At 45.9% G+C, this 14,509-nt stretch overlaps 22 non-coding genes across 22 annotated transcripts; all 22 read right to left on the bottom strand.

Moving 5' to 3' along the window:
* Window positions 1-1,231: 1,231 nt before the first annotated feature.
* Window positions 1,232-1,303, bottom strand: TRNAE-CUC (transfer RNA glutamic acid (anticodon CUC)). The gene has a single exon. It is a non-coding gene; the product is annotated as a tRNA-Glu (tRNA).
* Window positions 1,304-1,474: 171 nt separating this feature from the next.
* On the bottom strand, window positions 1,475-1,567 carry TRNAI-UAU (transfer RNA isoleucine (anticodon UAU)). Its single transcript is given in 2 exon segments — window positions 1,475-1,510; window positions 1,530-1,567. It is a non-coding gene; the product is annotated as a tRNA-Ile (tRNA).
* A 364-nt stretch (window positions 1,568-1,931) lies between these two features.
* TRNAR-CCU (transfer RNA arginine (anticodon CCU)) lies at window positions 1,932-2,004 on the bottom strand. Its single transcript has one exon. It is a non-coding gene; the product is annotated as a tRNA-Arg (tRNA).
* Window positions 2,005-3,239: 1,235 nt separating this feature from the next.
* TRNAE-CUC (transfer RNA glutamic acid (anticodon CUC)) lies at window positions 3,240-3,311 on the bottom strand. The gene has a single exon. It is a non-coding gene; the product is annotated as a tRNA-Glu (tRNA).
* Window positions 3,312-3,482: 171 nt separating this feature from the next.
* On the bottom strand, window positions 3,483-3,575 carry TRNAI-UAU (transfer RNA isoleucine (anticodon UAU)). Its single transcript is given in 2 exon segments — window positions 3,483-3,518; window positions 3,538-3,575. It is a non-coding gene; the product is annotated as a tRNA-Ile (tRNA).
* Window positions 3,576-3,939: 364 nt separating this feature from the next.
* On the bottom strand, window positions 3,940-4,012 carry TRNAR-CCU (transfer RNA arginine (anticodon CCU)). The gene has a single exon. It is a non-coding gene; the product is annotated as a tRNA-Arg (tRNA).
* Window positions 4,013-4,722: 710 nt separating this feature from the next.
* TRNAE-CUC (transfer RNA glutamic acid (anticodon CUC)) lies at window positions 4,723-4,794 on the bottom strand. Its single transcript has one exon. It is a non-coding gene; the product is annotated as a tRNA-Glu (tRNA).
* A 453-nt stretch (window positions 4,795-5,247) lies between these two features.
* On the bottom strand, window positions 5,248-5,319 carry TRNAE-CUC (transfer RNA glutamic acid (anticodon CUC)). The gene has a single exon. It is a non-coding gene; the product is annotated as a tRNA-Glu (tRNA).
* A 313-nt stretch (window positions 5,320-5,632) lies between these two features.
* Window positions 5,633-5,725, bottom strand: TRNAI-UAU (transfer RNA isoleucine (anticodon UAU)). The gene is given in 2 exon segments: window positions 5,633-5,668; window positions 5,688-5,725. It is a non-coding gene; the product is annotated as a tRNA-Ile (tRNA).
* A 365-nt stretch (window positions 5,726-6,090) lies between these two features.
* Window positions 6,091-6,163, bottom strand: TRNAR-CCU (transfer RNA arginine (anticodon CCU)). The gene has a single exon. It is a non-coding gene; the product is annotated as a tRNA-Arg (tRNA).
* A 1,235-nt stretch (window positions 6,164-7,398) lies between these two features.
* Window positions 7,399-7,470, bottom strand: TRNAE-CUC (transfer RNA glutamic acid (anticodon CUC)). The gene has a single exon. It is a non-coding gene; the product is annotated as a tRNA-Glu (tRNA).
* A 171-nt stretch (window positions 7,471-7,641) lies between these two features.
* TRNAI-UAU (transfer RNA isoleucine (anticodon UAU)) lies at window positions 7,642-7,734 on the bottom strand. Its single transcript is given in 2 exon segments — window positions 7,642-7,677; window positions 7,697-7,734. It is a non-coding gene; the product is annotated as a tRNA-Ile (tRNA).
* A 364-nt stretch (window positions 7,735-8,098) lies between these two features.
* Window positions 8,099-8,171, bottom strand: TRNAR-CCU (transfer RNA arginine (anticodon CCU)). The gene has a single exon. It is a non-coding gene; the product is annotated as a tRNA-Arg (tRNA).
* A 1,235-nt stretch (window positions 8,172-9,406) lies between these two features.
* Window positions 9,407-9,478, bottom strand: TRNAE-CUC (transfer RNA glutamic acid (anticodon CUC)). Its single transcript has one exon. It is a non-coding gene; the product is annotated as a tRNA-Glu (tRNA).
* A 171-nt stretch (window positions 9,479-9,649) lies between these two features.
* On the bottom strand, window positions 9,650-9,742 carry TRNAI-UAU (transfer RNA isoleucine (anticodon UAU)). The gene is given in 2 exon segments: window positions 9,650-9,685; window positions 9,705-9,742. It is a non-coding gene; the product is annotated as a tRNA-Ile (tRNA).
* A 364-nt stretch (window positions 9,743-10,106) lies between these two features.
* On the bottom strand, window positions 10,107-10,179 carry TRNAR-CCU (transfer RNA arginine (anticodon CCU)). Its single transcript has one exon. It is a non-coding gene; the product is annotated as a tRNA-Arg (tRNA).
* A 1,235-nt stretch (window positions 10,180-11,414) lies between these two features.
* On the bottom strand, window positions 11,415-11,486 carry TRNAE-CUC (transfer RNA glutamic acid (anticodon CUC)). The gene has a single exon. It is a non-coding gene; the product is annotated as a tRNA-Glu (tRNA).
* Window positions 11,487-11,657: 171 nt separating this feature from the next.
* TRNAI-UAU (transfer RNA isoleucine (anticodon UAU)) lies at window positions 11,658-11,750 on the bottom strand. Its single transcript is given in 2 exon segments — window positions 11,658-11,693; window positions 11,713-11,750. It is a non-coding gene; the product is annotated as a tRNA-Ile (tRNA).
* A 365-nt stretch (window positions 11,751-12,115) lies between these two features.
* On the bottom strand, window positions 12,116-12,188 carry TRNAR-CCU (transfer RNA arginine (anticodon CCU)). The gene has a single exon. It is a non-coding gene; the product is annotated as a tRNA-Arg (tRNA).
* Window positions 12,189-13,423: 1,235 nt separating this feature from the next.
* Window positions 13,424-13,495, bottom strand: TRNAE-CUC (transfer RNA glutamic acid (anticodon CUC)). The gene has a single exon. It is a non-coding gene; the product is annotated as a tRNA-Glu (tRNA).
* A 171-nt stretch (window positions 13,496-13,666) lies between these two features.
* On the bottom strand, window positions 13,667-13,759 carry TRNAI-UAU (transfer RNA isoleucine (anticodon UAU)). Its single transcript is given in 2 exon segments — window positions 13,667-13,702; window positions 13,722-13,759. It is a non-coding gene; the product is annotated as a tRNA-Ile (tRNA).
* Window positions 13,760-14,123: 364 nt separating this feature from the next.
* Window positions 14,124-14,196, bottom strand: TRNAR-CCU (transfer RNA arginine (anticodon CCU)). The gene has a single exon. It is a non-coding gene; the product is annotated as a tRNA-Arg (tRNA).
* Window positions 14,197-14,509: the final 313 nt, after the last annotated feature.

Genomic DNA, 14,509 nt, shown 5'->3' with positions numbered 1-14,509 from the left:
GGTAGCAGCACTGGCTGGTTTTGGTGGCTGCAAACTAGGTTCAGAGAGCCCTCATTATGACTCTAGTTTGTTGCCCGACATACGAGATCGACTGATCGCTCTGGGCTAAAACAGTCAATTAGAAAAAAAAACAACCAAGCAAACACTACTTTTGGAATGTCTTTTGAAAAGAGCCCCAAAAATTGGACGTTCCTCTGGAAAATCACCTCTTTGGCACCTGCTTGATTTGCCTGGTTGACTTCTACTGGGAGTGCTACTGAGCATGTGCAAGACGTTTGCATACTAAGACTTCCTGGTTTTCAATAGACGCTTCAAGGTGAGCACGTCAAGGAGGCGCAGGTCTCATTTTCAAAGTCCAATAACCAAAGAACGCATGCAGCAAATACGTTTGGAGTCCAGGCAAAACGGACCCTAACGTGCACCAAAATATCAATCTGCAATTTGGGGGACTGGACTGAAGGACTCTTGTTTTCTCCCAGACTGAGCTTCCAATTGTGCTTCCTGTCACGGTGTCATAACTTGCACTCTGACAACAGTGCAAACACCACTCTTGTGATGCTCTTTTCAACTTCCTGTCCCAAGCCTGGAACCAGATGTGCAGCCTTCTCAAATTGTTATAAAAGCTTGCGGGGCCATTCGGACCAACTTCTCTGCTCCTCTTTATGTAAACATTTCTCCTCATCTTTGTTGTGCTTTATTAAAAACCTTCCCTGACCGGGAATCGAACCCGGGCCGCGGCGGTGAGAGCGCCAAATCCTAGCCACTAGACCACCAGGGAATCGCTGGCGAGTGCTCTGAAGCCATGAGCTCTCCCAGCAGTTCTTAACCGCGATCAGTCCTTCATTGAGCCGTGTTCACGTCTACTACTGATAAGGTGGGAGACAATATATCCTTGCACATTATCCCTTAAAAATCTTTCAAATAACTTCCACACCACAGATGTTGAGGCTCACTAAGTCTTTCATCCAGTGGCGGGGATTTTGGTCTCGTTTTAAAGATTAGCACCATTTATGCTTTTTGCCAAACTTTTGGCACCATGCCAAATGAGAGAGACTCCTTGAAGATTGTAAAATTCCTTGTTCCAATATTAATCTCTCAGGATTAAAACTTGAAATCAGATGCGCAGACTTTTCAACTTGTTAGAAAAGCTCGCGGGACCATTCGGACCAACTTCTCTGCTCCTCTCCATGTAAACATTTCTCCTCATCTTTGCTGTACTTTATTAAAAACATTCCCTGACCGGGAATCGAACCCGGGCCGCGGCGGTGAGAGCGCCGAATCCTAGCCACTAGACCACCAGGGAATCGCTGTTGGTTGGTTTGGAACCATGAACTCTCCCAGCAGTTCTTAACCGCGGTCAGTGCTTCATTAAGCCGTGTTAACGTCTACTAATGAAAATATTGGAGAAAATATATTCCTGCACATTATCCCTTAAAAAAATCTTTCAAATAAAACTTGAAAGCTTAAAGGGAAGTGCTCCAGGTGAGGCTTGAACTCACAGCCTCGGCATTGCTCAACAAATACTGCCTTATAAGTACCGCGCGCTAACCGATTGCGCCACTGGAGCTTCGTGCTGGTGTCAGCTTACACTCGGTTTTCTTGTTTTCTCACTTGCAACCTTAACGCTCCTCTGTGGGACAGCGAAAAATGATGAAAAGGCTTCTTGCACATTAAGAAAGGTAGCTTGACCAAAGTTCGCTTGAAGCCTTTTCAGTCCACAAGCCAATTGTCTGTTTTTTCTTTCAAAATAGGCGTGTGGAAAGCTTTGTGATTCCCATGCAAGCTTGTAGAGCCATGCTTAAAGGGGTGGTTTTGGGACATGGGTTTCGAGTGGAATTGATTCCTGGCGTAAAAAAAAAACCTTGCCTACCGGCAGATGTCTTGCCAATGGCGTTACACTGGGCCGAAACGGTCACTTGCTCAATTGAGAGCACCCCAGATGGGACTCAAACCCACAATCCCTGGCTTAGGAGGCCAGTGCCTTATCCATTAGGCCACTGGGGCATGTGGTAGCAGCACTGGCTGGTTTTGGTGGCTGCAAACTAGGTTCAGAGAGCCCTCATTATGACTCTAGTTTGTTGCCCGACATACGAGATCGACTGATCGCTCTGGGCTAAAACAGTCAATTAGAAAAAAAAACAACCAAGCAAACACTACTTTTGGAATGTCTTTTGAAAAGAGCCCCAAAAATTGGACGTTCCTCTGGAAAATCACCTCTTTGGCACCTGCTTGATTTGCCTGGTTGACTTCTACTGGGAGTGCTACTGAGCATGTGCAAGACGTTTGCATACTAAGACTTCCTGGTTTTCAATAGACGCTTCAAGGTGAGCACGTCAAGGAGGCGCAGGTCTCATTTTCAAAGTCCAATAACCAAAGAACGCATGCAGCAAATACATTTGGAGTCCAGGCAAAACGGACCCTAACGTGCACTAAAATATCAATCTGCAATTTGGGGGACTGAACTGAAGGACTCTTGTTTTCTCCCAGACTGAGCTTCCAATTGTGCTTCCTGTCACGGTGTCATAACTTGCACTCTGACAACAGTGCAAACACCACTCTTGTGATGCTCTTTTCAACTTCCTGTCCCAAGCCTGGAACCAGATGTGCAGCCTTCTCAAATTGTTATAAAAGCTTGCGGGGCCATTCGGACCAACTTCTCTGCTCCTCTTTATGTAAACATTTCTCCTCATCTTTGTTGTGCTTTATTAAAAACCTTCCCTGACCGGGAATCGAACCCGGGCCGCGGCGGTGAGAGCTCCGAATCCTAGCCACTAGACCACCAGGGAATCGCTGGCGAGTGCTCTGAAGCCATGAGCTCTCCCAGCAGTTCTTAACCGCGATCAGTCCTTCATTGAGCCGTGTTCACGTCTACTACTGATAAGGTGGGAGACAATATATCCTTGCACATTATCCCTTAAAAATCTTTCAAATAACTTCCACACCACAGATGTTGAGGCTCACTAAGTCTTTCATCCAGTGGCGGGGATTTTGGTCTCGTTTTAAAGATTAGCACCATTTATGCTTTTTGCCAAACTTTTGGCACCATGCCAAATGAGAGAGACTCCTTGAAGATTGTAAAATTCCTTGTTCCAATATTAATCTCTCAGGATTAAAACTTGAAATCAGATACGCAGACTTTTCAACTTGTTAGAAAAGCTCGCGGGACCATTCGGACCAACTTCTCTGCTCCTCTCCATGTAAACATTTCTCCTCATCTTTGCTGTACTTTATTAAAAACATTCCCTGACCGGGAATCGAACCCGGGCCGCGGCGGTGAGAGCGCCGAATCCTAGCCACTAGACCACCAGGGAATCGCTGTTGGTTGGTTTGGAACCATGAACTCTCCCAGCAGTTCTTAACCGCGGTCAGTGCTTCATTAAGCCGTGTTAACGTCTACTAATGAAAATATTGGAGAAAATATATTCCTGCACATTATCCCTTAAAAAAATCTTTCAAATAAAACTTGAAAGCTTAAAGGGAAGTGCTCCAGGTGAGGCTTGAACTCACAACCTCGGCATTGCTCAACAAATACTGCCTTATAAGTACCGCGCGCTAACCGATTGCGCCACTGGAGCTTCGTGCTGGTGTCAGCTTACACTCGGTTTTCTTGTTTTCTCACTTGCAACCTTAACGCTCCTCTGTGGGACAGCGAAAATTGATGAAAAGGCTTCTTGCACATTAAGAAAGGTAGCTTGACCAAAGTTCGCTTGAAGCCTTTTCAGTCCACAAGCCAATTGTCTGTTTTTTCTTTCAAAATAGGCGTGTGGAAAGCTTTGTGATTCCCATGCAAGCTTGTAGAGCCATGCTTAAAGGGGTGGTTTTGGGACATGGGTTTCGAGTGGAATTGATTCCTGGCGGAAAAAAAAAACCTTGCCTACCGGCAGATGTCTTGCCAATGGCATTACACTGGGCCGAAACGGTCACTTGCTCAATTGAGAGCACCCCAGATGGGACTCGAACCCACAATCCCTGGCTTAGGAGGCCAGTGCCTTATCCATTAGGCCACTGGGGCATGTGGTAGCAGCACTGGCTGGTTTTGGTGGCTGCAAACTAGGTTCAGAGAGCCCTCATTATGACTCTAGTTTGTTGCCCGACATACGAGATCGACTGATCGCTCTGGGCTAAAACAGTCAATTAGAAAAAAAAACAACCAAGCAAACACTACTTTTGGAATGTCTTTTGAAAAGAGCCCCAAAAATTGGACGTTCCTCTGGAAAATCACCTCTTTGGCACCTGCTTGATTTGCCTGGTTGACTTCTACTGGGAGTGCTACTGAGCATGTGCAAGACGTTTGCATACTAAGACTTCCTGGTTTTCAATAGACGCTTCAAGGTGAGCACGTCAAGGAGGCGCAGGTCTCATTTTCAAAGTCCAATAACCAAAGAACGCATGCAGCAAATACGTTTGGAGTCCAGGCAAAACGGACCCTAACGTGCACTAAAATATCAATCTGCAATTTGGGGGACTGGACTGAAGGACTCTTGTTTTCTCCCAGACTGAGCTTCCAATTGTGCTTCCTGTCACGGTGTCATAACTTGCACTCTGACAACAGTGCAAACACCACTCTTGTGATGCTCTTTTCAACTTCCTGTCCCAAGCCTGGAACCAGATGTGCAGCCTTCTCAAATTGTTATAAAAGCTTGCGGGGCCATTCGGACCAACTTCTCTGCTCCTCTTTATGTAAACATTTCTCCTCATCTTTGTTGTGCTTTATTAAAAACCTTCCCTGACCGGGAATCGAACCCGGGCCGCGGCGGTGAGAGCGCCGAATCCTAGCCACTAGACCACCAGGGAATCGCTGGCGAGTGCTCTGAAGCCATGAGCTCTCCCAGCAGTTCTTAACCGCGATCAGTCCTTCATTGAGCCGTGTTCACGTCTACTACTGATAAGGTGGGAGACAATATATCCTTGCACATTATCCCTTAAAAATCTTTCAAATAACTTCCACACCACAGATGTTGAGGCTCACTAAGTCTTTCATCCAGTGGCGGGGATTTTGGTCTCGTTTTAAAGATTAGCACCATTTATGCTTTTTGCCAAACTTTTGGCACCATGCCAAATGAGAGAGACTCCTTGAAGATTGTAAAATTCCTTGTTCCAATATTAATCTCTCAGGATTAAAACTTGAAATCAGATACGCAGACTTTTCAACTTGTTAGAAAAGCTCGCGGGACCATTCGGACCAACTTCTCTGCTCCTCTCCATGTAAACATTTCTCCTCATCTTTGCTGTACTTTATTAAAACCATTCCCTGACCGGGAATCGAACCCGGGCCGCGGCGGTGAGAGCGCCGAATCCTAGCCACTAGACCACCAGGGAATCGCTGTTGGTTGGTTTGGAACCATGAACTCTCCCAGCAGTTCTTAACCGCGGTCAGTGCTTCATTAAGCCGTGTTAACGTCTACTAATGAAAATATTGGAGAAAATATATTCCTGCACATTATCCCTTAAAAAAATCTTTCAAATAAAACTTGAAAGCTTAAAGGGAAGTGCTCCCAGCAGTTTTTAACCGCGGTCAGTGCTTCATTAAGCCGTGTTAACGTCTACTAATGAAAATATTGGAGAAAATATATTCCTGCACATTATCCCTTAAAAAAATCTTTAAAATAAAACTTGAAAGCTTAAAGGGAAGTGTTCCAGGTGAGGCTTGAACTCACAACCTCGGCATTGCTCAACAAATACTGCCTTATAAGTACCGCGCGCTAACCGATTGCGCCACTGGAGCGTCGTGCTGGCGTCAGCTTACACTCGGTTTTCTTGTTTTCTCACTTGCAACCTTAACGCTCCTCTGTGGGACAGTGAAAATTGATGAAAAGGCTTCTTGCACATTAAGAAAGGTAGCTTGACCAAAGTTCGCTTGAAGCCTTTTCAGTCCACAAGCCAATTGTCTGTTTTTTCTTTCAAAATAGGCGTGTGGAAAGCTTTGTGATTCCCATGCAAGCTTGTAGAGCCATGCTTAAAGGGGTGGTTTTGGGACATGGATTTCGAGTGGAATTGATTCCTGGCGGAAAAAAAAAAACCTTGCCTACCGCCAGATGTCTTGCCAATGGAATTACACTGGGCCGAAACGGTCACTTGCTCAATTGAGAGCACCCCAGATGGGACTCGAACCCACAATCCCTGGCTTAGGAGGCCAGTGCCTTATCCATTAGGCCACTGGGGCATGTGGTAGCAGCACTGGCTGGTTTTGGTGGCTGCAAACTAGGTTCAGAGAGCCCTCATTATGACTCTAGTTTGTTGCCCGACATACGAGATCGACTGATCGCTCTGGGCTAAAACAGTCAATTAGAAAAAAAAACAACCAAGCAAACACTACTTTTGGAATGTCTTTTGAAAAGAGCCCCAAAAATTGGACGTTCCTCTGGAAAATCACCTCTTTGGCACCTGCTTGATTTGCCTGGTTGACTTCTACTGGGAGTGCTACTGAGCATGTGCAAGACGTTTGCATACTAAGACTTCCTGGTTTTCAATAGACGCTTCAAGGTGAGCACGTCAAGGAGGCGCAGGTCTCATTTTCAAAGTCCAATAACCAAAGAACGCATGCAGCAAATACATTTGGAGTCCAGGCAAAACGGACCCTAACGTGCACTAAAATATCAATCTGCAATTTGGGGGACTGGACTGAAGGACTCTTGTTTTCTCCCAGACTGAGCTTCCAATTGTGCTTCCTGTCACGGTGTCATAACTTGCACTCTGACAACAGTGCAAACACCACTCTTGTGATGCTCTTTTCAACTTCCTGTCCCAAGCCTGGAACCAGATGTGCAGCCTTCTCAAATTGTTATAAAAGCTTGCGGGGCCATTCGGACCAACTTCTCTGCTCCTCTTTATGTAAACATTTCTCCTCATCTTTGTTGTGCTTTATTAAAAACCTTCCCTGACCGGGAATCGAACCCGGGCCGCGGCGGTGAGAGCTCCGAATCCTAGCCACTAGACCACCAGGGAATCGCTGGCGAGTGCTCTGAAGCCATGAGCTCTCCCAGCAGTTCTTAACCGCGATCAGTCCTTCATTGAGCCGTGTTCACGTCTACTACTGATAAGGTGGGAGACAATATATCCTTGCACATTATCCCTTAAAAATCTTTCAAATAACTTCCACACCACAGATGTTGAGGCTCACTAAGTCTTTCATCCAGTGGCGGGGATTTTGGTCTCGTTTTAAAGATTAGCACCATTTATGCTTTTTGCCAAACTTTTGGCACCATGCCAAATGAGAGAGACTCCTTGAAGATTGTAAAATTCCTTGTTCCAATATTAATCTCTCAGGATTAAAACTTGAAATCAGATACGCAGACTTTTCAACTTGTTAGAAAAGCTCGCGGGACCATTCGGACCAACTTCTCTGCTCCTCTCCATGTAAACATTTCTCCTCATCTTTGCTGTACTTTATTAAAAACATTCCCTGACCGGGAATCGAACCCGGGCCGCGGCGGTGAGAGCGCCGAATCCTAGCCACTAGACCACCAGGGAATCGCTGTTGGTTGGTTTGGAACCATGAACTCTCCCAGCAGTTCTTAACCGCGGTCAGTGCTTCATTAAGCCGTGTTAACGTCTACTAATGAAAATATTGGAGAAAATATATTCCTGCACATTATCCCTTAAAAAAATCTTTCAAATAAAACTTGAAAGCTTAAAGGGAAGTGCTCCAGGTGAGGCTTGAACTCACAACCTCGGCATTGCTCAACAAATACTGCCTTATAAGTACCGCGCGCTACCCGATTGCGCCACTGGAGCTTCGTGCTGGTGTCAGCTTACACTCGGTTTTCTTGTTTTCTCACTTGCAACCTTAACGCTCCTCTGTGGGACAGCGAAAAATGATGAAAAGGCTTCTTGCACATTAAGAAAGGTAGCTTGACCAAAGTTCGCTTGAAGCCTTTTCAGTCCACAAGCCAATTGTCTGTTTTTTCTTTCAAAATAGGCGTGTGGAAAGCTTTGTGATTCCCATGCAAGCTTGTAGAGCCATGCTTAAAGGGGTGGTTTTGGGACATGGATTTCGAGTGGAATTGATTCCTGGCGGAAAAACAAAACCTTGCCTACCGGCAGATGTCTTGCCAATGGCATTACACTGGGCTGAAACAGTCACTTGCTCAATTGAGAGCACCCCAGATGGGACTCGAACCCACAATCCCTGGCTTAGGAGGCCAGTGCCTTATCCATTAGGCCACTGGGGCATGTGGTAGCAGCACTGGCTGGTTTTGGTGGCTGCAAACTAGGTTCAGAGAGCCCTCATTATGACTCTAGTTTGTTGCCCGACATACGAGATCGACTGATCGCTCTGGGCTAAAACAGTCAATTAGAAAAAAAAACAACCAAGCAAACACTACTTTTGGAATGTCTTTTGAAAAGAGCCCCAAAAATTGGACGTTCCTCTGGAAAATCACCTCTTTGGCACCTGCTTGATTTGCCTGGTTGACTTCTACTGGGAGTGCTACTGAGCATGTGCAAGACGTTTGCATACTAAGACTTCCTGGTTTTCAATAGACGCTTCAAGGTGAGCACGTCAAGGAGGCGCAGGTCTCATTTTCAAAGTCCAATAACCAAAGAACGCATGCAGCAAATACGTTTGGAGTCCAGGCAAAACGGACCCTAACGTGCACTAAAATATCAATCTGCAATTTGGGGGACTGGACTGAAGGACTCTTGTTTTCTCCCAGACTGAGCTTCCAATTGTGCTTCCTGTCACGGTGTCATAACTTGCACTCTGACAACAGTGCAAACACCACTCTTGTGATGCTCTTTTCAACTTCCTGTCCCAAGCCTGGAACCAGATGTGCAGCCTTCTCAAATTGTTATAAAAGCTTGCGGGGCCATTCGGACCAACTTCTCTGCTCCTCTTTATGTAAACATTTCTCCTCATCTTTGTTGTGCTTTATTAAAAACCTTCCCTGACCGGGAATCGAACCCGGGCCGCGGCGGTGAGAGCGCCAAATCCTAGCCACTAGACCACCAGGGAATCGCTGGCGAGTGCTCTGAAGCCATGAGCTCTCCCAGCAGTTCTTAACCGCGATCAGTCCTTCATTGAGCCGTGTTCACGTCTACTACTGATAAGGTGGGAGACAATATATCCTTGCACATTATCCCTTAAAAATCTTTCAAATAACTTCCACACCACAGATGTTGAGGCTCACTAAGTCTTTCATCCAGTGGCGGGGATTTTGGTCTCGTTTTAAAGATTAGCACCATTTATGCTTTTTGCCAAACTTTTGGCACCATGCCAAATGAGAGAGACTCCTTGAAGATTGTAAAATTCCTTGTTCCAATATTAATCTCTCAGGATTAAAACTTGAAATCAGATGCGCAGACTTTTCAACTTGTTAGAAAAGCTCGCGGGACCATTCGGACCAACTTCTCTGCTCCTCTCCATGTAAACATTTCTCCTCATCTTTGCTGTACTTTATTAAAAACATTCCCTGACCGGGAATCGAACCCGGGCCGCGGCGGTGAGAGCGCCGAATCCTAGCCACTAGACCACCAGGGAATCGCTGTTGGTTGGTTTGGAACCATGAACTCTCCCAGCAGTTCTTAACCGCGGTCAGTGCTTCATTAAGCCGTGTTAACGTCTACTAATGAAAATATTGGAGAAAATATATTCCTGCACATTATCCCTTAAAAAAATCTTTCAAATAAAACTTGAAAGCTTAAAGGGAAGTGCTCCAGGTGAGGCTTGAACTCACAGCCTCAGCATTGCTCAACAAATACTGCCTTATAAGTACCGCGCGCTAACCGATTGCGCCACTGGAGCTTCGTGCTGGTGTCAGCTTACACTCGGTTTTCTTGTTTTCTCACTTGCAACCTTAACGCTCCTCTGTGGGACAGCGAAAAATGATGAAAAGGCTTCTTGCACATTAAGAAAGGTAGCTTGACCAAAGTTCGCTTGAAGCCTTTTCAGTCCACAAGCCAATTGTCTGTTTTTTCTTTCAAAATAGGCGTGTGGAAAGCTTTGTGATTCCCATGCAAGCTTGTAGAGCCATGCTTAAAGGGGTGGTTTTGGGACATGGGTTTCGAGTGGAATTGATTCCTGGCGGAAAAAAAAAACCTTGCCTACCGGCAGATGTCTTGCCAATGGCATTACACTGGGCCGAAACGGTCACTTGCTCAATTGAGAGCACCCCAGATGGGACACGAACCCACAATCCCTGGCTTAGGAGGCCAGTGCCTTATCCATTAGGCCACTGGGGCATGTGGTAGCAGCACTGGCTGGTTTTGGTGGCTGCAAACTAGGTTCAGAGAGCCCTCATTATGACTCTAGTTTGTTGCCCGACATACGAGATCGACTGATCGCTCTGGGCTAAAACAGTCAATTAGAAAAAAAAACAACCAAGCAAACACTACTTTTGGAATGTCTTTTGAAAAGAGCCCCAAAAATTGGACGTTCCTCTGGAAAATCACCTCTTTGGCACCTGCTTGATTTGCCTGGTTGACTTCTACTGGGAGTGCTACTGAGCATGTGCAAGACGTTTGCATACTAAGACTTCCTGGTTTTCAATAGACGCTTCAAGGTGAGCACGTCAAGGAGGCGCAGGTCTCATTTTCAAAGTCCAATAACCAAAGAACGCATGCAGCAAATACATTTGGAGTCCAGGCAAAACGGACCCTAACGTGCACTAAAATATCAATCTGCAATTTGGGGGACTGGACTGAAGGACTCTTGTTTTCTCCCAGACTGAGCTTCCAATTGTGCTTCCTGTCACGGTGTCATAACTTGCACTCTGACAACAGTGCAAACACCACTCTTGTGATGCTCTTTTCAACTTCCTGTCCCAAGCCTGGAACCAGATGTGCAGCCTTCTCAAATTGTTATAAAAGCTTGCGGGGCCATTCGGACCAACTTCTCTGCTCCTCTTTATGTAAACATTTCTCCTCATCTTTGTTGTGCTTTATTAAAAACCTTCCCTGACCGGGAATCGAACCCGGGCCGCGGCGGTGAGAGCTCCGAATCCTAGCCACTAGACCACCAGGGAATCGCTGGCGAGTGCTCTGAAGCCATGAGCTCTCCCAGCAGTTCTTAACCGCGATCAGTCCTTCATTGAGCCGTGTTCACGTCTACTACTGATAAGGTGGGAGACAATATATCCTTGCACATTATCCCTTAAAAATCTTTCAAATAACTTCCACACCACAGATGTTGAGGCTCACTAAGTCTTTCATCCAGTGGCGGGGATTTTGGTCTCGTTTTAAAGATTAGCACCATTTATGCTTTTTGCCAAACTTTTGGCACCATGCCAAATGAGAGAGACTCCTTGAAGATTGTAAAATTCCTTGTTCCAATATTAATCTCTCAGGATTAAAACTTGAAATCAGATACGCAGACTTTTCAACTTGTTAGAAAAGCTCGCGGGACCATTCGGACCAACTTCTCTGCTCCTCTCCATGTAAACATTTCTCCTCATCTTTGCTGTACTTTATTAAAAACATTCCCTGACCGGGAATCGAACCCGGGCCGCGGCGGTGAGAGCGCCGAATCCTAGCCACTAGACCACCAGGGAATCGCTGTTGGTTGGTTTGGAACCATGAACTCTCCCAGCAGTTCTTAACCGCGGTCAGTGCTTCATTAAGCCGTGTTAACGTCTACTAATGAAAATATTGGAGAAAATATATTCCTGCACATTATCCCTTAAAAAAATCTTTCAAATAAAACTTGAAAGCTTAAAGGGAAGTGCTCCAGGTGAGGCTTGAACTCACAACCTCGGCATTGCTCAACAAATACTGCCTTATAAGTACCGCGCGCTAACCGATTGCGCCACTGGAGCTTCGTGCTGGTGTCAGCTTACACTCGGTTTTCTTGTTTTCTCACTTGCAACCTTAACGCTCCTCTGTGGGACAGCGAAAATTGATGAAAAGGCTTCTTGCACATTAAGAAAGGTAGCTTGACCAAAGTTCGCTTGAAGCCTTTTCAGTCCACAAGCCAATTGTCTGTTTTTTCTTTCAAAATAGGCGTGTGGAAAGCTTTGTGATTCCCATGCAAGCTTGTAGAGCCATGCTTAAAGGGGTGGTTTTGGGACATGGATTTCGAGTGGAATTGATTCCTGGCGGAAAAAAAAAAACCTTGCCTACCGCCAGATGTCTTGCCAATGGAATTACACTGGGCCGAAACGGTCACTTGCTCAATTGAGAGCACCCCAGATGGGACACGAACCCACAATCCCTGGCTTAGGAGGCCAGTGCCTTATCCATTAGGCCACTGGGGCATGTGGTAGCAGCACTGGCTGGTTTTGGTGGCTGCAAACTAGGTTCAGAGAGCCCTCATTATGACTCTAGTTTGTTGCCCGACATACGAGATCGACTGATCGCTCTGGGCTAAAACAGTCAATTAGAAAAAAAAACAACCAAGCAAACACTACTTTTGGAATGTCTTTTGAAAAGAGCCCCAAAAATTGGACGTTCCTCTGGAAAATCACCTCTTTGGCACCTGCTTGATTTGCCTGGTTGACTTCTACTGGGAGTGCTACTGAGCATGTGCAAGACGTTTGCATACTAAGACTTCCTGGTTTTCAATAGACGCTTCAAGGTGAGCACGTCAAGGAGGCGCAGGTCTCATTTTCAAAGTCCAATAACCAAAGAACGCATGCAGCAAATACGTTTGGAGTCCAGGCAAAACGGACCCTAACGTGCACTAAAATATCAATCTGCAATTTGGGGGACTGGACTGAAGGACTCTTGTTTTCTCCCAGACTGAGCTTCCAATTGTGCTTCCTGTCACGGTGTCATAACTTGCACTCTGACAACAGTGCAAACACCACTCTTGTGATGCTCTTTTCAACTTCCTGTCCCAAGCCTGGAACCAGATGTGCAGCCTTCTCAAATTGTTATAAAAGCTTGCGGGGCCATTCGGACCAACTTCTCTGCTCCTCTTTATGTAAACATTTCTCCTCATCTTTGTTGTGCTTTATTAAAAACCTTCCCTGACCGGGAATCGAACCCAGGCCGCGGCGGTGAGAGCGCCGAAACCTAGCCACTAGACCACCAGGGAATCGCTGGCGAGTGCTCTGAAGCCATGAGCTCTCCCAGCAGTTCTTAACCGCGATCAGTCCTTCATTGAGCCGTGTTCACGTCTACTACTGATAAGGTGGGAGACAATATATCCTTGCACATTATCCCTTAAAAATCTTTCAAATAACTTCCACACCACAGATGTTGAGGCTCACTAAGTCTTTCATCCAGTGGCGGGGATTTTGGTCTCGTTTTAAAGATTAGCACCATTTATGCTTTTTGCCAAACTTTTGGCACCATGCCAAATGAGAGAGACTCCTTGAAGATTGTAAAATTCCTTGTTCCAATATTAATCTCTCAGGATTAAAACTTGAAATCAGATGCGCAGACTTTTCAACTTGTTAGAAAAGCTCGCGGGACCATTCGGACCAACTTCTCTGCTCCTCTCCATGTAAACATTTCTCCTCATCTTTGCTGTACTTTATTAAAAACATTCCCTGACCGGGAATCGAACCCGGGCCGCGGCGGTGAGAGCGCCGAATCCTAGCCACTAGACCACCAGGGAATCGCTGTTGGTTGGTTTGGAACCATGAACTCTCCCAGCAGTTCTTAACCGCGGTCAGTGCTTCATTAAGCCGTGTTAACGTCTACTAATGAAAATATTGGAGAAAATATATTCCTGCACATTATCCCTTAAAAAAATCTTTCAAATAAAACTTGAAAGCTTAAAGGGAAGTGCTCCAGGTGAGGCTTGAACTCACAACCACGGCATTGCTCAACAAATACTGCCTTATAAGTACCGCGCGCTAACCGATTGCGCCACTGGAGCTTCGTGCTGGTGTCACCTTACACTCGGTTTTCTTGTTTTCTCACTTGCAACCTTAACGCTCCTCTGTGGGACAGCGAAAAATGATGAAAAGGCTTCTTGCACATTAAGAAAGGTAGCTTGACCAAAGTTCGCTTGAAGCCTTTTCAGTCCACAAGCCAATTGTCTGTTTTTTCTTTCAAAATAGGCGTGTGGAAAGCTTTGTGATTCCCATGCAAGCTTGTAGAGCCATGCTTAAAGGGGTGGTTTTGGGACATGGGTTTCGAGTGGAATTGATTCCTGGCGGAAAAAAAAAACCTTGCCTACCGGCAGATGTCTTGCCAATGGCATTACACTGGGCTGAAACGGTCACTTGCTCAATTGAGAGCACCCCAGATGGGACTCGAACCCACAATCCCTGGCTTAGGAGGCCAGTGCCTTATCCATTAGGCCACTGGGGCATGTGGTAGCAGCACTGGCTGGTTTTGGTGGCTGCAAACTAGGTTCAGAGAGCCCTCATTATGACTCTAGTTTGTTGCCCGACATACGAGATCGACTGATCGCTCTGGGCTAAAACAGTCAATTAGAAAAAAAAACAACCAAGCAAACACTACTTTTGGAATGTCTTTTGAAAAGAGCCCCAAAAATTGGACGTTCCTCTGGAAAATCACCTCTTTGGCACCTGCTTGATTTGCCTGGTTGACTTCTACTGGGAGTGCTACTGAGCATGTGCAAGACGTTTGCATACTAAGACTTCCTGGTTTTCAATAGACG

The sequence above is a fragment of the Spea bombifrons genome, chromosome 4 (genome assembly GCF_027358695.1).
Source record: "Spea bombifrons isolate aSpeBom1 chromosome 4, aSpeBom1.2.pri, whole genome shotgun sequence".
In the NCBI taxonomy this organism is placed as follows: domain Eukaryota; kingdom Metazoa; phylum Chordata; class Amphibia; order Anura; family Pelobatidae; genus Spea; species Spea bombifrons.
The sequence above is the reverse complement of the archived record's forward strand: the minus strand, read 5'-3'. Positions and strand labels throughout refer to the sequence as shown.